Source organism: Tursiops truncatus, chromosome 6, assembly GCF_011762595.2.
Source record: "Tursiops truncatus isolate mTurTru1 chromosome 6, mTurTru1.mat.Y, whole genome shotgun sequence".
NCBI lineage: Eukaryota > Metazoa > Chordata > Mammalia > Artiodactyla > Delphinidae > Tursiops > Tursiops truncatus.
The window spans coordinates 53,067,554-53,095,126 of record NC_047039.1 but is presented as its reverse complement, the minus strand read 5'-3'; the positions used below and the strand labels follow the sequence as shown (position 1 = coordinate 53,095,126).

General features: G+C 40.8%; 1 protein-coding gene across 7 annotated transcripts in view; it reads right to left on the bottom strand.

Annotated features, from left to right (window-relative positions):
• The window catches only part of MPDZ (multiple PDZ domain crumbs cell polarity complex component), a 168,108-nt gene extending 145,843 nt beyond the window's left edge, over positions 1-22,265 (bottom strand). For 3 of the 7 annotated variants that reach the window (XM_033858100.2, XM_073806120.1, XM_073806123.1), the window contains exon 1: positions 21,879-22,260. The gene's annotated coding sequence lies outside the window, so the exon portion shown is untranslated. Of the gene's footprint in view, positions 1-21,878 lie in introns of all 7 variants that reach the window. The other 4 variants (XM_073806124.1, XM_073806122.1, XM_019934835.3 and 1 more) reach the window with 4 other exon arrangements.
• Between the last annotated feature and the right edge of the window lie 5,308 nt (positions 22,266-27,573).

Below are 27,573 nucleotides of genomic sequence, written 5' to 3'. Positions count from 1 at the left end.
ATAATCTTAATTTAGCTACAAGAGGATTTGGGGGCAGAGAAGAAGGGAGAAAGTAATAAACTTAAAAATCTTACTCCATCAGAATGGGTGTCTATGCTAACTCAATTCCCTCAACAATAAAATGTTTAATTTTCCATGTTATTTTGCTGATTTTAAAAAAAAAGCAACTTCATTCTTCAGGTACAAATTCACCACCAAATACTCCCTTCAAGAACCAAAGGTTTGGGCTTCCCTGGTGGCACAGTGGTTGAGAGTCCACCTGCCGATGCAGGGGACGCAGGTTCGTGCCCCGGTCCAGGAGGATCCCACGTGCCGCGGGGCGGTTGGGCCCGTGGGCCATGGCTGCTGAGCCTGCGCATCCGGAGCCTGCGCGTCCGGAGCCTGTGCTCCGCCACGGGAGAGGCCGCAGCGGTGGGAGGCCCGTGTACCGCAAAAAAAAAAAAACAAAAAAAACCACAAAGAACCAAAGGTTTCCAAATATATATTCACCACTAGAGTATCTAAAATGTAGGCTTGGTTGTAATCCACAAACTAAAGCATTAATTTGTCATTTAAGACTTTTAAAACATGCTATTCAATGACAACGAATAATAAAACTGCATATAAGAGGGCTTCCCTGGTGGTGCAGTGGTTGGGAATCTGCCTGCCAATGCAGGGGACACGGGTTCGTGCCCTGGTCCGGGAAGATCCCACATGCCACGGAGCAACTAAGCCCGTGAGCCACAACTACTGAGCCTGCGCGTCTGGAGCCTGTGCTCCGCAACGGGAGAGGCCGCAAAAGTGCGAGGCCCATACACTGCGATGAAGAGTGGCCCCCGCTCGCCGCAACTGGAGAAAGCCCTCACACAGAAACGAAGACCCAACACAGCCAAAAATAAATTAATTAATTAATTAATTTTAAAAAAAACTGCATGTAAGAATTGGTTGCTATTACATCTACTATAATAATAACTCTTCCAGAGAATAAATAGTCCATAAGTGAGTTTTTTAGACAATGAACCAGCATTATTTTTACTGTCTGCAATGAAACCACTTATGAAATGGCTTTCATATATCCGTCTTCTTAAACAGAGCATATGTGCTTCACAAACATACACCCATTTTCAAGTAAGAAACCTGAGGCTCAGAAAGATGAAAGTGTTTTCTCCTACATTCAGGAAGCTTGTAAGTAAGAGTGTTAACATTAAAAGCCAATCCCATTCATCAAAGCCAAGTCCTTTCTACCAAATCATAGCTCTGTGCTCTAATAATACTACTACCGGAAAGAAAATAGCTATTTACCTTCAGATGAAGTAGCCTCAGGCAGAGCTTTCAGAGTTCCCAAGCTGTTTTATAAAGCTCTCTTGAAAAAACACTCTACCATTTTACTAGCTGTGAGAGCCTGGGCAAGTCACTTAACTTCTCAGAGCTGCTGCTGTAAAGTGACGTTAACAATAACATATGCAAAGTGCCTGGAAGTAACACGCATATAAAAGCTGCTGCTATTTATTATTTTTGTCTTCTAGTGTCTGCTGTTTCCAATTTGCTATGTAACTCCTTAACATGAGTGAAAATTGATCATTTCTGAACTGGGACTTGCAAACTGAACCATGTCTTACCTATGCAGTAAACAAAGCACATGGCTTTAGGCTAGCTTTCCCACTGCTGAAAACTATCCGTACTTTTTGTACTATTTAGGATCCCCCTCTAAAGTACTTCAAAGAAGTAGAAATGAACCCAAAGAAACTGTAATCCAAAATTCAGCTTAGTCAAAGAACTGACACTTAGAAGTATTAAGTTATCAACCAGAGAAGACAGAGGGAGAGGGAATAGGTTTGGTTTCTGGCAGGACACAGATAAACAAATGGGAGGAAAGAAATAATGAGGTGAGGAAGCTGAAAGGGAAAAGAGACAGAAAGCTGGAGGGCAGCAAAGCGATTGAGAAAACCCTGAGAAAATTCCTTAGCACTCACAAGGCCAAGAGGCAGCGGGGGCTACTAAGGTCACAGATGCCCAGAAGAAGGGAATCATTTCCCCTGCCAAAGTGAAATCGGATCTCAAAGGAAAACCTCGAGCTCATCTCTATCTTCTCTCACCCGCAAACTAGCAAACACAGTAAAACTCAGTACATCTGAGTTACTGTCTTTGTGACTCAGCTGTCAGAATCCCATGAAATAAAAGTATGTGAAAGTGCTTAGAAAATGGGAAGCGATATAGAAGCATTAGGCATTATTTTAACAACAGTATCAGCATCAGAATGGCTGATACTGTTTCTTATCCCTAATTTTAAGAAAATGAACAGCAAAAAATATTATATATACACAGCACTATGTTAGCAAGTTTTAAATAAGTGCTTCCATTTCCCTAGGCATAAGGCACAGGCAGAGTTAGTATGAAGATACTTGCATGGGGCACTTCCATTCTCATACAAATAAATATGCACTTTCACATCTAATTTTGTATTTATAATTCTGCTTTAATTTAAGAAAGCCACCCTAAATTCTATAAGCTTTAAGCCCCCCAAATCTGTACTATCTGCCTCTATCACTGAAGCATATGGCAAAACAAAATAAAGAGAGGTACCCAGCTTCTGAGCTCCCAATTTAGTAGAAAACAGTAAGTAATGACACTGCAACAAGATGTGCTAAATTCTGGGAGAGTACAAAGGAATCCAATGCTGTCAGAACGAGTCAGAAAAAAATTGGAGATGTGACAGGTGAACTGTCCTGAAACACATGCAACTTAGGAGAATAGGAGGGACAGCCAGGAGAGGGAATGGCATCTCTTACTAACGCAAGGACATCTGCTAAGGCAATGAAACCAGAGAACTTAATGACAATGGTTCTAAACTACAGGGCTACCACACTAGACAGAAGAGAAGAAAGCACTGTCCCAAGCATAGCTCCCTAGGACTATGCCCTGCAGGGAGATAGCAGTGCATTTTAGATACATGGGGCAGGAGTGGCAGGGAAGAGGGGGGTTACTAAAATCTCTTTTCCAGAAAAGCAATTCTGGCAATAGGCTAAATAATTCACCAAAAATACAAAGAACTAATGGGACGCCCCTGGTGGTCCAGTGGGTAAGACTCCAAACTCCCAGTGCACGGGGCCCAGGTTCAATCCCTGGCCAGGGAACTAGATCCCACATGTTACAACTAAGAAGTCCGCATGCTGCAACTAAAACCCGGTGCAGACAAAAATATATATATATATATTTTTTTAATTCTTAAAAAAAAAAGAATAATAGTATAGCCAGATGTTAGGCTGTTAAAACAGCCCAGTCAGGAAATAATGTGAGCCAAGATTAATGCAGTGGCAAGAAAAAACAAAAAGAATTGACACAAATACACTCATTAGAGAGAACTAAAATGATCAATGACCACTAGACATGTGTTGGGGGCAGGCATAATGAGCGAGTGACAGCAACAAAGGTTGACTCTCAATGTTTCTAACCTGGGAAACTAGAAATAATGCAGCATCATTAGCTTAAAGAAAGAAAAATGTCATTTAGAGGAACAGGGCAGAAATGCATACTGGACATACTGAGCTTGAAATATCTATAGAAAATAGGAAATAATAGAACTTAAGTTCCGTGAGAGCAGGAACGTTGTTGGGGGTTTTTTTGTTTTTTTTTAAATTGTTGTTGGTTCCTTTTTCTCAGTGGGCTGTCACCAGCCCTAGAAACAGTGGCTGGCCCAAAGTAGGCACTCAGTAAATATTTGCTGAAATGAATGAATTGACTACATATGTGAATCTAAGGAGAAAAGAACTTAGAGATGTAAACTCAGGGAATCACTGGCCTCAAGGTGTTGCTGAAGATAAAGGAGATTAATCAGGGAGAAGGTAGAGATTAACAAGAGAAGAAAACTGAGGTTGGAATCCTGGGAAACATGAACATTTAAAAAGTAGAATCTAATGCGTAAGAATTATTTTAGGGGTAAAAGTCAATTAGAAGTAAGGACTCTTCATGCTTTAACACTCTAAACACATACTACACTCACAAAACTCCCACTCTGGCCAACACGCTAGGCCAGGTTAGTGTTTATTTACCTGACCCTAAATAACGCTTATTTGACATCACTTTGATTGCTATACTAACGTAAAAACAAATTACTTATGGAAGATAACCTTAGTCAGGTCAAGTTAAATATAGAAGATCAAAATATCTTAAACAGACATCAAACAATCACCTATGAGAATAAATTAAAATTTTAGAGAGGACCTTCAAGATGGCAGAGGAGTAAGACATGGAGATCACCTTCCTCCCCATAAATACATCAGAAATACATCTACACGTGGAACAACGCCTACAGAACACCTACTGAACGCTGGCAGAAGACCTCAGACCTCCCAAAAGGCAAGAAAATCCCCACGTACCTGGGTAGGGCAAAAGAAAAAAGAAAACACAGAGACAAAAGAATAGGGACGGGACCTGCACCAGTGGGAGGGAGGTGTGAAGGAGGAAAGGTTCCCACACACTAGGAAGCCCCTTCACAGGTGGAGACTGCGGGTGGTGGAAGGGGAAAGCTTCGGAGCCGCAGAGGAGAGCACAGCAACACAGGTGCGGAGGGCAAAGCGGAGAGATTCCGGCACAGAGGATCGGTGCCTACCAGCACTCACCAGCCCGAGAGGCTTGTCTGCTCACCTGCCAGGGCGGGCGGGGGCTGGGAACTGAGGCTCGGGCTTCGGAGGTCAGACCCCAGGGAGAGGACTGGGGTTGGCTGCGTGAACACAGCCTGAAGGGGGCTAGTGCACCACAGCTAGCCAGGAGGGAGTCTGGGAAAAGTCTGGACCTGCCGAAGAGGCAAGAGACCATTGTTTCGGAGAGGGGATTCCTTCCCTGTCTGCACACAGAAAACAGCACCACCTAAAGAAGCTTCAGAGACGGGCCCAAGCTGTGACTATCAGCACTGACACCAGAGACCCGCATGAAATGCTAAGGCTGCTGCTGCCGCCACCAAGAAGCCTGTGTGCAAGCACATGTCACTATCCACACCTCCGCCTTTGCAGCCCGCCACTGCCAGGGTCCCGTGATCCAGGGACAACCTCCCTGGAGAACTAACAGCGTGCCTCTGGCTGGTGCAACGTCACGCCTGCCTCTGCAGCCGCAGGCTCACCGGGCATTCCAATTATAACTACGGTACTGCTCCCTCCCCGCAGCATGAGTGAGCCAGGGCCCCTTAATCAGCCGCTCCTTTAACCCTTTCCTGTCTGGGAGAAGAACAGACACCAGAGGGCAATCTACATGCAGAGGTGGGGCCAAATCCAAAGCTGATCCCCAGGAGCTGTGCAAACAAAGAAGAGAAAGGGAAATTTCCCCGTGCAGCCTCAGAAGCAGAGGATTAAATCTCCAAAATCAACTTCAAGTACCTGCATCTGTGGAATACCTGAATAGACAACGAATCATCCCAAAATTGAGGGGTGGACTTCGGGAGCAACTGCAGACTTGGGGCTTGCTTTCTGCGTTTAGTTTGTTTCTAGTTTTATGTTTATCTTAGTATAGTTATTAGCGCTTGCTATCACTGGTGGATTTGTTTATTGGTTTGGTTGCTCTATTCTTTTTTTTTACTACTTTTAAACTTTTTTATTTTAATAATTATTTTATTTTATTTCTTTTTCTAATTTGTTTTTTCTTTCTTTTTTCTCCCTTTTCTTCTGAGCCGTGTGGCTGACAGGGTCTTGGTGCTCCAGCCTAGTGTCAGGCCTGAGCCTCTGAGGTGGGACAGGCGAGTTCAGGACATTGGACCACCAGAGACCTCCTGGCCCCTTGTAATATCAATCAGCGAGACTTCTCCCAGACATCTCTGTCTCAATGCTAAGACTCACCTCCACCCAACGGCCAGCAAGCTCCACTGCTGGACGCCAGGAACACACCCCACACGTTAGCAGAGAGGCTGCCTAAAATCATAAGGTCACAGACACCCCAAAACACACCAGCGGATGCAGCCCTGCCCACCAGAAAGACAAGATCCAGCCCCACCCACCAGAACACAGGCACCAGTCCTCTCCATTCGGAAGCCTACACAAGCCACTGAATGAACCTCATCCACTGGGGGCAGACACCAAAAATAAACAGGAACTATGAACTTGCAGCCTGTGAAAAGGAGACCCCAAACACAGTAAGTTAAGCAAAATGAGAAGACAGAGAAATATGCAGCAGATGAAGGAGCAAGGTAGGAACCCACAAGAACAAACGAAGAGAAAAGAGGCAGTCTACCTGAAAAACAATTCAGAGTAATGATAGTAAAGATGATCCAAAATCTTTGAAATAGAATGGAGAAAACACAAGAAACATTTAACTAGGACCTAGAAGAACTAAAGTACAAGCAAACAATGATGAATAACACAGTAAATGAAATGAAAAATTATCTAGGAGTCAATAGCAGAACAACTGAGGCAGAAGAATGGATAAGTGACCTGGAAGAAAAAAGAGTGTAAATAACTACTGAAGAGCAGAATAAAGAAAAATAATGAAAAGAATTGAGGACAGTCTCAGAGACCTCTGGGACAACATTAAATGCACCAACATTTGAATTATAAGGGTCCCAGAAGAAGAGAAAAAGAAAGGGACTGAGAAAATATTTGAAGACATTATAGTTGAAAACTTCCCTAACATGGGAAAGGAAATAGTCATTCAAGTCCAGGAAGCAAAGAGAGTCCCATACAGGATAAATCCAAGGAGAAACACGCCGAGAAACATATTACTCAAACAATCAAAAATACTCTACCCAGCAAGGATCTCATTCAGATTTGATGGAGAAATTAAAACCCTTACAGACAAGCAAAAGCTAAGAGAATTCAGCACCACCAAACCAGCTTTATAACAAATGCTAAACGAACTTCTCTAGGCAGGAAACACAACAGAAGGAAAAGACCTACAATAACAAACCCAAAACAATTTTAAAAATGGTAATAGGAACATAGATATCAATAATTACCTTAAATGTAAATGGAATAAATGCTCCCATCAAAAGACACAGACTGGCTGAATGGATACAAAAACAAGACCCACATATATGCTGTCTACAAGAGACCCACTTCAGACCTACAGACACAAACAGACAGAAAGTGAGGGGATGGAAAATGATATTCCATGCAAATTGAAATCAAAAGAAAGCTGGAGTAGCAATTCTCTTATCAGACAAAATAGACTTTAAAATAAAGACTATTACAAGAGACAAAGAGGGACACAACATAATGATCAAGGGATCAATCCAAGAAGAAGATATAACAATGGTAAATATTTATGCACCTCAATACATAAGGCAAACAGCCATAACAGGGGAAATCGACAGTAACAAAATAACAGTAGGGGACTTTAATACCCCACTTACACCAGTGGACAGATCATCCAAAATGAAAATAAATAAGAAAACACAAGCTTTAAATGACACATTAGACAAGATGAACTTAATTGATATTTATAGAACATTCCATCCAAAAACAACAAAATACACTTTCTTCTCAAGTGCTCATGGAACATTCTCCAGGAGAGATCACATCTTGGGTTACAAATCAAGCCTTGGTAAATTTAAGAAAATTGAAATCATGTCAAGTATCTTTTCTGACCACAACGCTAAGAGACTAGATATCAATTACAGGAAAAAAAACTGCAAAAAATACAAACACATGGAGGCTAAACAATATGCTACTAAATAACCAACAGATCACTGAGGAAATCAAAAAATACCTAGAAACAAATGACAATGAAATCATGATGACCCAGAACCTATGGGATGCAGCAAAAGCAGTTCTAAGAGGGAAGTTTATAGCAATAAAATCCTACCTCAAGAAACAAGAAAAATCTCAAACAACCTAAACTTCCACCTAAATCAATTAGAGAAAGAACCAAAAAAAACCCAAAGTTAGCAGAAGGAAAGAAATCATAAAGATCAGATCAGAAATAAATGAAAAAGAAACGAAAAAACAACAGCAAAGATCAGTAAGACTAAAAGCTGGTTCTTTCAGAAGGTAAATAATTGATAAACCACTAGCCAGACTCATCAAGAAAAAAAGGGAGAAGACTCAAATCAACAGAATTAGAAATGAAAAAGGAGAAGTAACAAATGACACTGCAGAAATACAAAGAATCATGAGAGATTACTACAAGCAACTACATGCCAATAAAATGGACAACCTGGAATGGACAAATTCTTAGAAAAGTACAATCTTCCGAGACTAAACCAGGAAGAAATAGAAAATATAAACAGACCAATCACAAGCACTGAAGTTGAGACTGTGATTAAAAATGTTCCAACAAACAAAAGTCCAGGACGAGAAGGCTTCACCAGCAAATTCTATCGAACATTTAGAGAAAAGCTAACACCTATCCTTCTCAAACTCTTCCAAAATATAGCAGAACAAGGAACACTCCCAAACTCATTCTATGAGGCCACCATCACTCTGATACCATAACCAGACAAAGATGTCACAAAAAAAGAAAACTACACACCAATACCACTGATGAACATAGATGCAAAAAATCCACAACAAAATACTAGCATACAGAATCCAACAGCACATTAAAAGAATCATACACCATGATCAAGTGGGGTTTATCCCAGGAATGCAAGGATTCTTCAGTATACGCAAACCAATCAAGGTGATACACCACATTAACAAACTGAAGGATAAAAACCATATGATAATCTCAACAGCTGCAGAAAAAGCTTTCAACAAAATTCAACACCCATTTATGATAAAAACCCTCCAGAAAGTAGGCACACAGGAAACTTAACTCAACATAACAAAGGCCATACATGAGAAACGCACAGCCAACATCCTTCTCAATGGTGAAAAACTGAAACCATTTCCACTAAGATCAGGAACAAGATAAGGTTCTCCACTCTCACCACTATTATTCAACATAGTTTTGGAAGTTTTAGCCACAGCAATCAGAGAAGAGAAAGAAATAAAAGGAATCCAAATCGGAAAAGAAGTAAAACTGTCACTGTTTGTAGATGACATGATACTATACATAGAGAATCCTGAAGATGCTACCAGAAAACTACCAGAGCGAATCAATGAATTTAGTAAAGTAGCAGGATACAAAACTAATGCACAGAAATCTCTTGCATTTCTATACACTAATGATAAAATATCTGAAAGAGATATTAAGGAAACACTCCCATTTACCACTGAAACAAAAGGAGTAAAATACCTAGGAATAAACCTACCTAAGGAGACAAAAAAACATATATGCAGAAAACTGTAAGAAACTGATGAAAGAAATCAGACAATACAAACAGATGGAAAGATATACCATGTTCTTGGATTGGAAGAGTCAACATTGTGAAAATGAGTATACTACGCAAAGCAATCTACAGATTCAATGCAATCCCTATCAAACTACCAATGGCATTTTTCACAGACTAGAACAAAAAATTTCACAGTTTGTATGGAAACACAAAAGACCCCAAATAGCCAAATCAATTTTGAGAAAGGAAACGGAGCTGGAGGAATCAGGCTCCCTGACTTCAGACTATACTATAAAGCTATAGTAATCAAGACAGTATGGTGCTGGCACAAAACAAAATATAAATCAATGGAACAGGATAGAAAGCCTAGAGATAAACCCATGCACATATGGTCACCGTATCTTTAATAAAGGAGGCAAGTACATACAATGGAGAAAAGACAGCCTCTTCAATAAGTGCTGCTGGGATAACTGGGCAGCTACATGTAATAGAATGAAATTAGAATACTCCCTAACACCATACACAAAAATAAACTCAAAATAGATTAAAGACTTAAATGTAAGGCCAGACACTATAAAACTCTTAGAGAAAAACAGAGGCAGAACACTCTATGACATCAATCACAGCAAGATCCTTTTTGACCCACCTCCTAGAGAACTGGAAATAAAAACAAAAATAAACATTTGGGACCTAATGAAACTTAAAAGCTGTTGCACAGCAAAGGAAACCATAAACAAGATGAAAAGACAACCCTCAGAATGGGAGAAAATATTTGCAAACGGAGCAACTGACAAAGGATTAATCCCCCAAATATACAAGCAGCTCATGTAGCTCAATATCAAAAAAATAAACAACCCAATCCAAAAATGGGAAGAAGACATAAACAGACATTTGTCTAAAGAAGATATACAGATTTCCAACAAACACATGAAAGGGTGCTCAACATCACTAATCATTAGAGAAATGTAAATCAAAACTACAATGAGGTATCACCTCACACCAGTCAGAATGGCCATCATCAAAAAATCTACACACAATAAATGCTGGAGAGGGTGTGGAGAAAAGGGGACCCTCTTGCACTGTTGGTGGGAATGTAAATTGATACAGCCACTATGGAGAACAGTATGGAGGTTCCTTAAAAAACTAAAAACAGAACTACCATACAACCCAGCAATCCCACTACTGGGCATATACCCTGAGAAAACCATAATTCAAAAAGAGTCATAAACCACAATGTTCACTGCAGCACTATTTACAATAACCAGGACATGGAAGCAACCTAAATGTCCATCGACAGATGAATGGATAAAAATGTGGCACATATATACAATGGAATATTACTCAGCCTTAAAAAGAAACGAAATTGAGTTATTTGTAGTGAGGTGGATGGACCTAGAGTCTGTCATACAGAGTGAAGTAAGTCAGAAAGAGGAAAACAAATACCGTATGCTAACAAATATATATGGAATCTAAAAAAAAAAGGTTCTGAAGAACCTAGGGACAGGACAGGAATAAAGACACAGATGTAGAGAATGGACTTGAGGACACGGGGAGGGCGAAGGGTAAGCTGGGACGAAGTGAGAGAGTGGCACTGGTATATATATATATACACACACACTACCAAATGTAAAATAGATAGCTAGTGGGAAGCAGCCGCATAGCACTGGGAGATCAGCTCAGTGCTTTGTGTCTACCTAGAGGGGTGGGATAGGGAGGGTGGGAGGGAGACGCAAGAGGGAGGCGATATGGGGATATATGTATATGTATAGCTGATTCACTTTGTTATATAGCAGAAACTAACACAACATTGTAAAGCAATTATACTCCAATAAAGATATTTTAAAAAAACAAAGAAAAAAGCTGACCTTATAATAGGATAATAATAAAATAATAAAATAATAAAATAAAGTAATATTTTTCTACAGTGTCATTTTATTACTTTAAAAGTTAAAGAGCCATATAAAAAATTTTTTTTAATTCCAGTGGAATCAAAAATACTCCAGCAAGCTCCACGATGAAATAATATCTACCTACACGGAGGAGAATACATCTAAAAAATATAAATCAGCCATGATGCTCTCTTATTTACCTCCACACTAAACCAAAACAAATTCACCTCTGGATCTTCCATTAACTGAATATGCAAACGTTCAAGAAGAAATTAAAATTTCTTCACAGTAATAAAAGTAGTGTTTTTCATAATCTGTACTAAAGACTCATTAGAGAGAACTCTGTATCCCTCTGAAAGCAAAGAGGTGTCACTGTCTAAATCAGCTGATAAGCTCATCAAGCAGTGGTAGTGTACACTCCTGAGAATACAATGAGGAAAGTCAGCCGAAGACATAACAACTTATATCGTGCTGGCAAGATTCCAAGTTGCTCAGAGAAGGGAAAATTATTTAAAGAAGTCTGAATTAATATGAATCTACCCAAACACAAACCTTACCCACGTAAGATAAATAAGCATGGACCAATTCAATCTCCTAATTACTAATTCAGAGATAACTTTAATAGGCTACACTATTTAGTCACCCTATGTAAGTCTATAGGACTCACTAAGGCCATCTTGACCACCTGGTACTTCGCCTCTGAAAACAATTTAAAAGGTCTCATTCTCTTTCAATAAACATGACTATTTGCTTCTTAATTAACACATCTACTATTTAACTACATGCATTAACTGTATTTTACTATGGTACTCAAAGGACTGTTAAAATTAAGATTATAAACCAACTTTTACTTTTGTAATAATCCAGACAGCACATCTGCTTTAAATGGTGTTGCTGCTTTGGGGTTTGTGTTTTTTTTATTGTTTAGCCACTCAATTTCAATCAAGTGATCAGAGAGTAGAGACAAACACAAAAATGTTAAAAATGGCCTGAAAAACCTGAATGACCCCAGTAAGAATAACATGTTTTCATAATATAATGACCATCCTTTCTCCAATTCTTGGTATGTCTGATGATCTTAGGTGTAACATATAATGAATGGCAATTATGTGTATAATTCAGGTGCCAAATTACTCCTTTGTTATCCAAATCACTATAGGACTGTCACATAAAGTTGTCATAAGAAGTGACCAATAAATCTACCAAAAATTATAAGAACTACCAAAAATATGCACGTGGGTCAGGAGAATTAGGCAAGCAATCTGGAAATACAGTTTTGGGCTCAATATTGAAACTGACTTCACAAGGTAGTATACAAAAGCTTGTGGAAAACCTCAACGCTCACGTGACTTTAAAAAAATTAATCACCTGATATTTTCAAAAATTTGAAAAATTTAAATCTCCCTATTTTACAATTGCCAGGGTTTTTTTTTTAATAAAATATGATTTACATATTTTTGAACTTCATGTAAACATTAAATAAGGGTACTTAAATTTTATGTTGATCCAAAAGGGGCATGAATTTAAGAAGACTGAATAAAACTGTCAAATACAAGAGTCTGACACAATATAGTTGAATCCAAGCACAAGTACACTACAAGGCAATGGATGAAGTATAGGAGAATTCTAAAACTATTTCAAAAACTCTGAATGCTATAACCATAAAATGAACTATTTCTCAGTAATAAACAGTAATAAACCACGAGTACAGGCAACAAGGATGAATCCTAAAATACACGGTGAAGCAGTCAGACAAAAAGAACACACTGTATGATTCCACTTATTTAAAGCTCTAGAGAATGCAAACTATAGTGACAAAAAGCAGATCAGTGGTTACTTTGAGATAGGGAAGTAGGAGAGGCAAGAAAGGATTACAAAGGGGCGTGAGGAAAATCTGCGGGGGATGGATATGTGCACTGTCTTGACTGCGAGGCTGGTTTCACAAGGGTCCAAATTCAACAAACTGTACACTTTCAATATGCGCAGTTCATCATATGTGAACTATAAATTATACCTCAGTAAAATACTTAAACAAGCCCTCTCCCCTCCCTGAGAGAAGGGGGAAGCCTAAACGTCCTGAGTTTAGCACCCAACAGATGTTCACTGAACTTAATAGCACTGCCTAGGGGGCAATAATCCAGGCCCGGGGGCTATTAATATAGATAGATATATGTATATATGTACATTCTGCAAAGTTTATAGTATAAAGAGACATTCCAGTGCTGTACTTTTCTCAACCGGAACAGGATGACTACATTCACTAGTCCCAGGAAAACCGTGAATGTGGTAGAAAGGAGGGAGAGGGTGTCAGGCAAAACTCCACTGAATCCTATAGTTGAGGCCCCTCCAGTGCTACAGCAGGAAATAAATGTTGCCCAGAGGCAGACTTCATGCCTGACTTATTAAAATGAAATACTCTTGCAAGACTGGGGGAAGAAAATGGGAACATCTGGTCTAAACCTTCTTTAACTTTATCCAGTAATGCCTTAGACAAACAGGACCTGTTTGGGAGGGGTGCTTAGCAAAATATAAGAGAAGCTGGGCATACCTTGTATAGATCAGAGAAGATCTTTTAAACTGTAAAATAATCTTTAATATTTATGGTTCTGTCATCACAGTTTTGTTAGTGTAGTGATGTCTTATAAGCACAGGATAACAGACTCCCATGACCATTTTCTTCAGCGTGTTCCCTGAAGCAAGGCATGCTAGGGACCACCTAATTATCAATACATAATGTAAAGTTATTGCAAAATTAACTATAGGTCTATGGAACATTTAATTTTTAAGCCCAGATCAAGAATTACAAATGCATTCTCCACTGGTGTCCTGTGTGCCATATGGTAGTTAGGCATATTATACCTCCTCAAAGAGTCAAGAGACATTGGTTCAAACAGGTGCAATTAATGTCAGTTCAAACATATGGACGCTTAATAATCTCAAATCATTTTATCCTCACTGAGAGAAAGGGCAATTACTGAAAACTACTGACCAATGGCTGTACTTGTTCATTTGTATATCAAAATAAGTTAAGCATTCTCGTTTCACAAAATACTTGTTTTCTTTGGGGAGGGATAGTACCTAGGTGACAGAATTGCAGCTAAGTTTTTCTGTTTCTTTGCAGTTGTTTATGTTGTGTGTGTGTGTGTGTGTATATATATATATATATATGTATGTATTTTGTTTTGTTTTCTTTTGCGGTACGTGGGCCTGTCACTGTTGTGGCCTCTCCCGTTGCGGAGCACAGGCTCCGGACGTGCAGGCTCAACAGCCATGGCTCACGGGCCCAGCCGCTCCACGGCATGTAAGATCTTCCCGGACTGGGGCACGAACCCGTGTCCCCCGCATCGGCAGGTGGACTCTCAACCACCACACCACCAGGGAAGCTCATGTTGTCCATATTTTTTAAACGTGCTTTTTTATCATCAAAAAAAGTTACTAAAAGAAAGAATTACCTTATGTATTTTACTATAACTATAGTTTTAAAACATAAGCAATAGAGTAAATGAAAAGTATCCCAGGGGCTTCCCTCGTGGCGCAGTGGTTGAGAGTCCGCCTGCCGATGCAGGGGACACAGGTTCGTGCCCCGGTCCGGGAAGATCCCACATGCCGCGGAGCGGCTGGGCCCGTGAGCCATGGCCGCTGAGCCTGCGCGTCCGGAGCCTGTGCACCGCAACGGGAGAGGCCACAACAGTGAGAGGCCCACGTACCCCCCCCCCCCAAAAAAAAAAAGTATCCCAAAAGGTATTCATACTATCAACATTAAATCATCAACACAAACTAAATAGGTTTTTCCTTGAGTTTTTGTTGTCCAGTAGCTGATGTTTCTGTCTTTTCCTTTCTTACAAGTGTTTTCTCTTTCACTTTCCCCTCCTGCATTTAGTTACGGCACCCTAGATCCGGAGGTAGAGTGGTTTACAAGAAAATAACAATGAATGTTGATTTTGCAGATCTAAATAAAGCCAACAGGAGTATAAAGACAAGAATTCCCTCGACCAAACAAATTTAACCACCACAGGCAAGAAGAAAAAAAGCAAGAATTTAAGCCTTGTTTTACCTTTTTTTTTTTAAAACTCAGCTGTCCAAATTTGGAAGAACTGCTTTAACTCTAACAAATATAATTTCTAACTGCTCCAACAAATATAATTTCAACGCTTCAAAAAGTTTTTTGTTACTTTATGATATATAGGATATGAATTACTTTTTAAATTATATTTTTCCAAAAAGGGGAAGATATTTCTGGGGAAAAAAGACTATGCCAAATATCTGACCATAAAACATGCATAGGATATACACACAGTTTTTAGGTCAATATAATTTAAATTATAAATTTTACTGTTTTAATCACACTCCAAAACCATCGTGAGATGTTTACAACACTAATATTTCATCTTTGCTAATTTAATGTTTTACTCATTTTGTGAGAGATAGAAGAAATATTTTAAGAAAATTGATGCTTTTATGAAATGCTTAAAAAGAAAACGAATGCTCTGTCTACAAAAAGGAAGGGCCAATTTTCCAGTGAACACCAGAAGAAAGAAAACAAGTGGCCTCAGGCCAAAGATAAAATAACTTTTTCCTCACATAGTAGTTTCCCTTTCTTTCCAAACATCAAATTACCACAATACAGCTTAGGTATACCACCACAATAGCCTCCTACAGGACCTCCCTCCCTTACCCTGAAGCCAGTCCAATTCTTCAAGGTCTCACCAGTTTACAACCTACAGTCTGTGAGAGCCTTACAGTCTCTGTAAGAATTTATGAATTGTTTCCTCCCCAAAGTCATATGTTGAAGTCCTAACCCCCAATACCTCAGAATATGACTATATTTGGAGAGAGGGTCTTTAAAGAGGTAAATAAGGTTAAATGAGGTCACTGGGGTAGGCCCTTAATCCATCTACAAGTTGCCAGCAAGGAACCCAATGTTGATGTCTAACTTCTTTAATCACTGTAACTTTTACTACATGTAAAACCTTTTTGTTCTTTCCTCTGTGTGTCTATTTTTCCAACTAAGACAGTAAGCTTCCAACAGTATTTATTTGGTGTTCTCCCCAGTGCCTAACCCAATTCAACATACCTCCTAATCCATCTATTACCATCTACTCAATGAATAACTATCTCAGATCTTCTTGGCAAGTGTTTCACAGGAAGGCAATGGTATCAGTTTTCTCTATCTAGAAATAGTTCATCTCCTTATTCTTATTCACCCATGTGGAACCCCACTATAATTATTTAATTATAGTACATTAACTTTATCATATTAAACATCATTTCCCAACTGTATTTATAGTGATGCTCTTTTAAGCAGGAAACTAATTTACAAGAAAAAATAATACCTTTCTTGTTATAAATATGGGGTTGATAATGTATGTAACAATGTAATAATATCAAATGAATTCCTACTTTAGGCCAAACGTGTTTTAAGAGCACATATAACTGTTTGGGAAATATAACTGGTGATATTATCATCATTCACATGCACCATCAAGCAGTCCTGAATTCTACAGGAAGTTGTTTGCTTCTTTACTCTGAATCATAGAAGCTTTTGCTGATAGATGTGTCATTTGCTCTAGCATATATAGGGACATTTCCAACCCAAGACGTCAACCCTGCCCGAAGATATTTTGTGAAAAGCACAGAGTACTTTGTGCGTATTATAAATATACAAAAGGGAACCCACCTGCAACTCAACCTGAATCAAGTCTATTAATCTGCTCTTAACTCAGGACAGTAACTTCCAGGCAACTGTTACTCCCCAGCTTCTAAATCCCTTAATCTGAAATGGGTCCATTTCTTTGTTTGTAAAGCAGAGCCTCTCCACCACATCAGCTAAAGGCTAAAGGCCTGATCAATGCAAAATTACATTTCAAGGATTTCCATCAATGTCTCCAAGCACCAAGCCTTGCACAGATACAGTAAACTCTGGGGAGAGTCTCTACTCCCTCATCATATATATGCATTTAAAAGATAAATGAACTACACCAAGAAAATCCTAAAGATGCCACCAGAAAACTACTACAGTTAATCAATGAATTTGTAAAGTAGCAAGATACAAAATTAATGCACAGAAATCTCTTGCACTCCTGTACACTAATGATGAAAAATATGGAAGAGAAATCAAGGAAACACTCCCATTTACCACTGCAACAAAAAGAATAAAATACCTAGGAATAAACCTAGCTAAGGAGTCAAAAGACCTATATGCAGAAAACTGTAAGACACTGATGAAAGAAATCAAAGACAATACAAACAGATGGAAAGATATATCATGTTCTTGGACTGGAAGAACCAACATTGTGAAAATGACTATATTACCCAAAGCAATCTACAGATTCAGTGCAATCCCTATCAAATTACCAATGGCATTTTTCACAGAACTAGAACAAAAAAAACTTACAATTTGTATGGAAACACTAAGACACTGATAGCCAAAGCAATCTTGAGAAAGAAAAACAGAGCTGAAGGAACGAGGCTCCCTGACTTCAGACTATGCTACAAAGCTACCGTAATAATCAAGACAGTATGGTACTGGCACAAAAACAGAAATATAGATCAATGGAATGGGACAGAAAGCCCAGAGATAAATCTGCACACATATGGTCACCTTACCTTTGACAAAAGAGGCAAGAATACACAATGGAGAAAAGACAGCCTCTTCAGTAAGTGCTGCTGGGAAAACTGGACAGCTACATGTAAGAGAATGAAATTAGAACACTCCCTAACACCACACACAAAAATAAACTCAAAATGGATTAAAGATCTAAATGTAAGGCCAGACACTATAAAACTCTTAGAGGAAAAAATAGGCAGAACACTCTATGACATCAATCACAGCAAGATCCTTTTTGACCCACCTCCTAGAGAAATGGGAATAAAAACAAAAATAAACAATTGGGACCTAATGAAACTTCAAAGCTTTTGCACAGCAAAGGAAACCATAAACAAGATGAAAACACAACCCTTAGAATGGGAGAAAATATCTGCAAACGAAGCAACTGACAAAGAATTAATCCCCAAAATATACAAGCAGCTCATGGAGCTCAGTATCAAAAAAACAAACAACCCAATCGAAAAATGGGCAGAAGACCTAAACAGACATTTCTCCAAGGAGGATATACAGATTTCCAACAAACACATGAAAGGATGCTCAACATCACTAATCATTAGAGAAATGCAAATCAAAACTACAATGAGGTATCACCTCACACCAGTCAGAACGGTCATCATCAGAAAATCTACAAACAATAAATGCTGGAGAGGGTGTGGAGAAAAGGGAACCCTCTTGCACTGTTGGTGGCAATGTAAACTGATACAGCCACTATGGAGAACGGTATGGAGGTTCCTTAAAAAACTAAAAACAGAACTACCATACGACCCAGCAATCCCACTACTGGGCATATACCTGGAAAAAAACATAATTCAAAAAGATACACATACCAAAGTGTTCATTGCAGCTCTATTTACAATAGCCAGGACATGGAAGCAGCCTAAGTGTCCACTGACAGATGAATGTATAAAGAAGATGTGGCACATACATACAATGGAATATTACTCAGCCATAAAAAAGCAAAATTGAGTTATTTGTGGTTAGGTGGATGGACCTAGAGTCTGTCATACAGAGTGAAGTAAGTCAGAAAGAGAAAAACAAATATCGTATGCTAACGCACATATATGGAATCTTAAAAAAACGGTACTGATGAACCTAGTGGCAGGGCAGCAATAAAGACGCAGATGTAAAGAAAGGACTTGACACAGCAGGGGAAGGGGAAGCTGGGATGAAGTGAGAGAGCAGCACTGACATACATACACTACCAAAAATAAAATAGATAGCTAGTGAGAAGCAGCTGCAAAACACGGGGAGATCTGCTGGATGCTTTGTGATGAACTAGAGGGCTGGGATAGGGAGAGTGGGAGGGAGGCTCAAGAGGGGATATGGGGATATATGTATACTCATAGCTGACTTACTTTTTTATACAGTAGAAACTAACACAACATTGTAAAGCAATTATACTCCAATAAAGATATACAAAAAAAAGTATCTGAGATGCAAAGAGAACTTCAGCCGCCAAACAGGGCATTGTATATATGATAGGAATTTGGAGTACAATAAAAACTGACATACATCTGTCCCCTAGCAACAACAGTCAGGGGGCTCACGTGATGAAATGAAGGAGTGTGTTAAATGGAGAAAGGAAACCAGAAACAAGAGAGGGGAAAAGAAATACTGAAAGGAGCCAAGGAAAAGGAGGGAACACAAGTAAGAATTATGGTATGCATCTGAGCAATCTAGTAGTAATATGTTGAGACAAACTTCATCAATTGTTTTGTTTGTTTTTGCAAATGACGTAGGCAAGACGAGTGATGAAGAGTCAAGGGGCTCCCCAAACTAGCTCTGCCTAAGTGACAACCTGCCTGTGGAAAGGAACTTATGACAACCCCTAACCCCTGCCTCTGTCTAGCTAAATAAGCAGAACTATAATTCTCAAAGCTGCTCAGGTAACAGAGCAGCTAGAAGTCACCAGAACTCACTGCAGAGCACCCTGAGATACAGCTATATATTGAACTTAAAATAGCTAAATATATAATTTCTGCTAATCACAAACCCCACTTCAGCCTAGATTCTTAAAAAGATACCAAAAGGTTAAGAAAACTTTTTGAGAGTGAAACATGGAAATGAGAAATCCAACACATTAATTTGTCTGCCTTCTGGGGAACAGTCTGCCAATTCGCAGAACACCAGAAACAGGGCCTAAAAGGCAGTGGAATTAAACAATATGCTCATTACATGAGGGAGTATGTAAGCAATACTTTTGAAGCCTAGTCTTGATTGGCAACTATTTCTGTAGAGTAAGACAGTAAATTTTTCAGACTTTGAAGGCTCTCCATCTCTGTCTCAACTATGCAACTACTCAAATCTGCCACTGCTGCTGCGAAAGCAGCCACAAACAGCAAGAAAGAATCACAGACAATAAGAATGAGAGTGGCTGTGCATCAATAAAACTATGTGCACTGACATTTGATCTTCATATATTTTTCACATGTCATGAAATATTATTCTTTTGATTTTGTTTTTCAACCATTAAAAAATGTACAAACCATCCCTAGCTCTTAAACCGTAGAGAAAAAAACAGGCTGCAGCAGACAGATTTGGCCCTTGGCCCTTAAGTTTACAAACCTCTGCTTTTAAGGACCCTAATGTGAACTCTGAAATGGGAGAGGGGAGTGAGGGGGCAGTGAGGGATAGAGTCCAGTCTAGATAAACTTGGCCCATCTGTAAACTAGCCCATCAGCAAGCAGGGAATCTGGGCATCCCAGACAAGATTATTCCCACCACCCTCTAAACCCTCTCAGCTCCTCCCTCAGGCAAAGGCACAGGTGCACTGCATTAGAATTCAAGCCAAGAAACTTCCAAGTTTTGTTGGGTTTTAAATGCAGTTATTTACCTAAATTCTACCGGGGCTAAAGCATATATTTTACAAATTTAGATGATGCGACTCCTACAAAAAGTTCATTGTAGTTCCCTATACCCAAATGCAACATGTAACCCTGAAACCCACTCCATCACTTGAATGTTTCAGATTAGGTGTTACTTATTCTGTTAAAGGCAACCTAAATGAGGAATGCCTACGGAAACACAAACGGGATGTTTACGCCACAGCTGTCCAACAAGGCTGGATGACAAGAGTCTGGCCACTTTTCAGATTATTCCCCTCTCGACACCAAAAGAATTTGGAGAGTCTTCCTTCTAGGTTGGTGAAGTCAAGGTCCTCTTATCTGATGACACCTCTGAAACACTAGCCGCCACCCGCACCCACTCCGCCCAAGACCCGCAGCGTCCAAACCCGGATTCCGCCCCAGCAGAGCAACCTCGGCAGCCCCAGCTGCTGAGATGGACGGAGACTTCCCACCGGCCCCTACTCGCCCCTGGACACAGAGCAGCAGCGGCCCCTCCCGCCCTCTCCCGGCCCCTCCCCCTCTCCGCAGTCCCAGCATGAATTTCCACGCGATCGGCAGGAAAGAATAGCCCAGGCTTTGTGCCTCTGCAAAAGAACGCAGCAAGAATTTACACCATCACCACCGCTGAAAAACACACACACACACACACACACACAACTTCGGAACAGCGCTTCCCTACAAACATCCGGCATCCCGGGGCTGCGAAACTGCGGACAAAGGCGCCCCATCGCCGCGGGGTGGGGGGATAAAAGGGGAGGCGGGAGCAAAACACTCCCACCAACGCGGACAGCTGACGAAAGGGCACTGGCGTCTGGGAGAGGGATGAAAAGTGGGGGCGGATACCAGTGAGCCGCGCGCTCTGGGTGTCCCGCAGCCGAGGCGAGAGGCGCCAGTCTGGGGGCGCGTCTCCCCACCCCCGCGTAACGATAGAGTGGGCGTCCGACCCGGGGCGCGGCCACCGCAGCAGACAGCAATAGGCTCCCGCGCCCCGCTGCGCCCGGCCCGCGTGCCAGGCCCGGGGTCCGCCTCTTCAGCACCCTTACTATGCCCCTCCTGGCGAACAAAAAGACGAAACTTTTCAACCTCTTAGAATCAACAAGAGCAAAAGGAGGGGAGAAGTGGCTGAAAGAACCGGAACGACCGCTTGGGGACCCGGCGAGTCGCAAAGGAAACTTCCAGACCCCATCATTTTCAACAATCAGAGGAGCAGCTGCTTCCCGGTAGCGCCGGGCCGCGCAGGGTGGGCCGCCCGCCCGCCCCGCGAGCCGAGCCCCGGGCGGCCGCGCACCTTCCCGGCCGGTGCGCGCGCAGGGCACGGGGGCGCGCTCCGGCCTCCTGGCCCGGGCCCCGGCGCTGCTTACCCTGCTCGCGGCAGCCGCCGCCGGCGGGAACGCGAAAGGAACGGAGGGTTGGAGAGCTGGGGTCGCCGGGGACACTGGGAGCCTCGCCTCGCCCACGCTCGCTCTCTTCTGTCCTGAAGTAACGTCCCGGCGAGGAGCTTCGGGAGGAACGCGCACTAACGCTCCCACTCCACCGAGAAACTTAATCCTGCCCGGCCGCCGGCGGCCCGACGCCAGCCTCGCGCTCCGCCGCGCCCCCTCCCCCTGCGCGCGCCGCACTTGCGCCGACCGGGGCTGCCGCGGAGGCGGCTGCGGCGGCTGGGCCCGGGCTGCCAGGGCTGCGTGACGCCTTCGGCCGGCGGGGCGGCTGGCGCGCCTCGGCCAATCAGGGGGCGCGGCCCAGCCGGCAGGCCCCGGGGTTTAAACTAGCTCCGCGGGCGCTCGGCTGGGGATGTGGGGAGTGGGTTCCGCACGGTTGCTGGAGAAAAGCCCCCTTAAATGTCAAGGTCAAATAAAAAAGAAGCATTAATTTGGACAAGTCTGTCCCATGCAACGTTTAGGATATACACTAAAAAATTCTTTGTTTATCTGAAATTCGGATTTACCTGGGCAGCCTGTATTTTTATTTGCTGAATCTGGTAACCTGCGGGAACCGGTAGCCTCTATTTCTAGTTTTGAGGACTTTTTTTTTTTTTTTTTTAATGCGGATTGCTCTCTGGTAGCTCATTAAAGTGATGAGAAGCACTTTAATGAGGATGCTTGGGGGCGGGGCTAATCTAACTTTCTAGAAAGTAACTTTTAGCGCATCAATGTCCATTCTCAGACAGATGATCCAACTAAAAAACAAACAAAAAGTGGAGGAAGGGTGCAGAAATACACGGTGCCAGGAAAAACATACTCATTTCTATTCTGTGCCATTTAAGATTTTCTTTCTGATATTCTCAATTCCCTGAGTCCCAGGAATATTCTCTGGGGAGGAAAATTGCTCCCTTTTTCAATACATAAGTCTAATATTAAAGTATACATCAAAGGATACTCAGAAGCCCAATTAAAATATTTAAAGAATTTATTTTAATATCCTGAATTAAAGGTCTGTTTTTCTTTAGCAGACTTGTAAATTTGGTTTGTCTTAAAAAACGTATTTGTATTTCTACAATATTCACCAACTATTTAAGGGGAAACACAGTTTATAAAATATACAAGACTTCAGAGGGAAACTGGTTTAAGTTTTTAAATGGATATTTTCAGAAAGCTGCAAAATAGAACATTTGCCTGTAAATGACTAGGAGTTGAGTAGTCAGCTCAGTGCCCTGGGCTGAAGAGAGTGTCTTCAGCCCAAGGACGCTTGCTCTTTTATAAACATATGAATTGGTATAGATTTTCCCACAGGGAAACAAAAACATGGAGTAGATTTCTTCATAGTCTATGGATATTCATTTCCTCTGGGTCTTTTGAAAATGAAAGTTAAGATAGGATAAAGGAAAAACTCATTTACCTTATCTTTTCTGTTCGTTGTCTCTTCAACACATCTCTATGTTGCATAACCTTTCAATCAGCACTCTCAGGTCTCTCCATTCTGAAAAAGAGACAAAAAAGGAGAAAAGAGAAATAGAAGGAGAGAAGGGGAGGGAGGGAGGGAGGAAGGGAAGCGGGGAGGGAGCGGGGAGAGAGAGAGAGGAAACAAATAAGCTACTTCCCAAACCTGTCTCTCCCCAGCTACCACACTTTTCCCCTCTCCTTCTTAGTTAAGTTTGTTGAAACCAACCAACTGCATCTGGCTTCCTACCCCTTCATAGTACAGAACGGGCCCTTGCTAGGGACACCAGTGACCTCCCACTACCTAAATCCAGCAGATGTGTTTCTCTCCTCATATTCCTGTCTCTTCAGATGCGTTCATAACTGTTGCACTCTCTCTTCCTGAACTGTTCCCCTCCCCTTGCAATTCCAGGCAATCACTCACTCTTGGTTTTGCTCCTTCCTCTTAGTTAGGGGCAGAAGTGTGAGACCCGAAGCTCATACAATTTGGGGCTCTGCTTTTAGAAAAGAAAACCAAAGATACCTTTCTTGTGAAAATTTTACAAGAATATATGACCGTGTAAACCCATTGCTAGGGCTCCTCCCAAGCAAGAGAAGGACCCAGAATCTTCACCTTTATTAGCTGCAAAGTTGCTCTGCCTCTGTCTTCAGACCACTCTTTGATATTCTTTGCCAACTAATCTCTCCCTAATCTTTAAATGGAATTCCTCAAGACTTAGTGATAGGCCCTCTTTTCAACTCTATCCCTAAGTCAGTTCATTCTCACCTCTAGCTTATCATTTATTGGTTAAGGATTCCTAAGCTGTTATCTTCAATGCAGACTTCTCCATCTATCTGAGTTTATTTGACTTCCCCATATGCCTGTCTCAAACCTAGATTACCCAGAATGGAACAATGATATTTGCTCAGGCCTGGCCATCTTTCACAGTTCAGTGTTTCAGTGAACGGCACAGCCATGGACATTACTCCATGATTCCCACAAGTTAGGATAAACCCACTGAGATACATTCTCATCTGTACTTTTGCTTCACAGTATTCATCCTACTTTGAAATTATACATTTAGCTATATATGCAATGTTTCTCTTCCCACTTAGACCATAAACTACTCAAGAGCAGGGCCCACTTCACCAGATCATCCTCAGAGCCTAGCAAAATGTTTCATACCTTATCAGTGTTCACTTGACATGGGACGAATACGTGAATGCAAGAATGAATGATTTCTCTACATAACTTTTTTGTTCTTGCCATAGAGTCATCTCCAGGCATCCCATTTGGAGAGTATTCTCTTATTGCTTAGAAATTCCAGAGGATTCCTCCTCTTTGAATAGCAAAGTTCTTCCATTTGTCCATTTCCAAATCTGGTCATTCTCAGATGCAAAGGAAGTAAGTGCATGAAATGCTAGCTGGTAGAAGAAGAATAGGAGAATGATTCCATAACTAGTTACTAAAAGTAACTAAGGGTTCCTTAAAAGTTACTAAAAGTATTCTAAGGGTGTTGAAAGGTAAAATGGCATTTATTCTATTGAACCATAGGAAAAGAGCCCAGCTTAAAGGATTTAATAACTTGGTTTGTTGCAAGTTTACAAAGGAGATTAAAACAAAGCGTGGGTTAAAAAGATACTACTGTTCTGGTCTCATTTAGCAAAGCAAATTGTACATGCCCATCTTAAATGGTAATACATCAGAAGTCAAAAAGGCATTTTGCCTACGTTACTTCTTCCATAAAATTACCCAGAACTGGGATGATTCCACTCAGGGACATCTCCTTTTGAAGTAAACCTGTATCATTACTGCTCCATTCTCTTCTGCTTCTTCTCACCCAGAGGACCCAAGACTTTCTAGAGTGACAAGGCAGTGTGGTATATTGCACTGGTTTAAAAAAAAAATGTTTTTTAATTAAAATAAAATCTTACAGGGCTTCCCTCGTGGCGCAGTGGTTGAGAGTCTGCCTGCCGATGCAGGGGACACGGGTTCGTGCCCCGGTCCGGGAAGATCCCACGTGCCGCGGAGCGGCTGGGCCCGTGAGCCATGGCCGCTGAGCCTGCGCGTCCGGAGCCTGTGCTCCGCAACGGGAGGGGCCACAACAGTGAGAGGCCCGCGTACCGCAAAAAAAAAAATAAATAAATAAAAAAAAGATAAAATAAAATCTTACAGAGAAAGCCCAAGTACATAGAGGATAAAGTAGAGTTGCTCTTGTCTATGGGGTGGGTTGAAAATACAGGTTAATAATTCTTTCTATTTCCTGTCAAGCACAGGCTCCGGGATCTGAAGATGAAGGAATTAGGAACGTTGTCTGCATCCCAGCTGTATTCCCAGGGAGGCATTCGGCACAGCAATTTGTTTTTCTCAAATTTGAGTAACGTTCAGACTATTTTTGTAAGGGAAAAGTTTTGAGGACTTCCAGGATTGGCTAGAATTATTTTTTATTATAATTTAACAAGTACAAATATCAACTGAGTACATAAAACTCTAATACTGGTGAAAGACCCAACTTGTCTACTCAAAACCTTTAATGTCTGCTATTAAAGATAGATCCTAGAAATTGCAAGTTTGATCCATCAAGTTACAAAGTTGCCTCCCAGGCAACACAGTCTTTGTTCTGCTCTCCTAACAGTGGGCCAGTTCCTCCCTCACTTGGTAGGTGTCACTACAGGGCTCTCAGGTCAGCACTGTGTATGAACCAGATTCTTCCCCCAGGACTAAATGACTTTGGAGGAATTCTTACTGTGGGACAATGGATTATTTCCAAACCTTTAACCAGCCGTGACTCTTATTAATAATGCTTCATTTAAATGCAAACTACTTGATGTGTCTACATCTCCTCCTGCCTAAGGGTTAACTAATGTATAACAGATATGCATTTTTATTTATTATAGTTTGCAGAAAGGTTTTTATATTCTATCAGTGTTGGCTGACTGACTTTATGGTTTCAATCGGCCTCTAGTTTCTAAAATAAAAGAAAGGAGTTTGGATACTTTTTTTTTTCAGTTTCTTCAATGTTAGAAAAAAAATAGACCATTTTAAACAATCTTTAACTTTTTTCTCCGTTGAAAACAGACAAGATTGAAAAGAGATGAAGAAGAAAGAAAAGAATGTTAGGATAATAAATATATTTGTGTCTACAAGAAATCCATTAGGAGGAAGGAATGACTGAGAGAGAATGCCAGGCATGTGAAAAATGTAAAAATTATATCTCTTGAAAACATGTAGAGTAATCTGTCTCTCTTCATATAACAAACTGTTTATAGAATAGAGGCACTGAAACATACAGTGTGTCTGACTGGGTCTCACCTCTCTGAGGAAGAAAGAAAGGGCATTGGGAGGTCATGACCATCTGACCTTGACTTCATTTACTTATGTACCCACAGAATCCTGGTGCAGTGAGGAAATCTTAGGAGAAAGCAATAGGACGTAGTTATTTTTTGGGTGGAACACATCCAAATAATCTCCAACTCAAGTTTATACAAGCTAGAATAACATTTTGGAATCTCTCTCCTGAAAAATATTTCTTCTGCATCATGTATACTATGAGGGTATAAGTCCATTGCCCAAGCAAAAGTCAAGACAAATAAGCAATAATGATAATGAGAAGAACTTGTTCAAGTCACATAATAATTTTTAGGTAATACCCCTCCTTTGTGATGGCAAAAAGAACAGAGAAGAAAAATTGAGTTTTCCAGACTGCCACTGCGTCATTGGATCACACATTACCTGAAGCCCACACCCTCTCTTGTACTTCCATTTATATGAGCCAATAAGTCTCCTTTAGTTCTTAAACTAGTGTGAAATGTGTCTTCTGTTATTTACAACTAAAAGCATTCAAACTGATGAAATATACATACTAAGCCATTCACAGTGTTTTAGACAGGTACTTTTAACTTTCTAGGAACACACTGAGATTACCTCAGTTAGTGAGAGTTGTTAAAGTATAGTTAGGAATATAAGGAAGATGAGAGTATTCCATAGGTGAAACTCACTGAGAAATGTGACATCTTTTCTGGTTATACCACAAACATGCAGAGAAAATGTAAGCTCGTTTCAGAGGATGTAGCTCTAGAGACCAGGTAGGTTTTCACTGAGTCTCTGCAATTTTACCATAATTATGATTCAGTGTAGCCCTGTCCTTATTAATCTTGCTTTCCATCTTCTTCTCAGAATATTTGTTTAAATTGGTTCCTT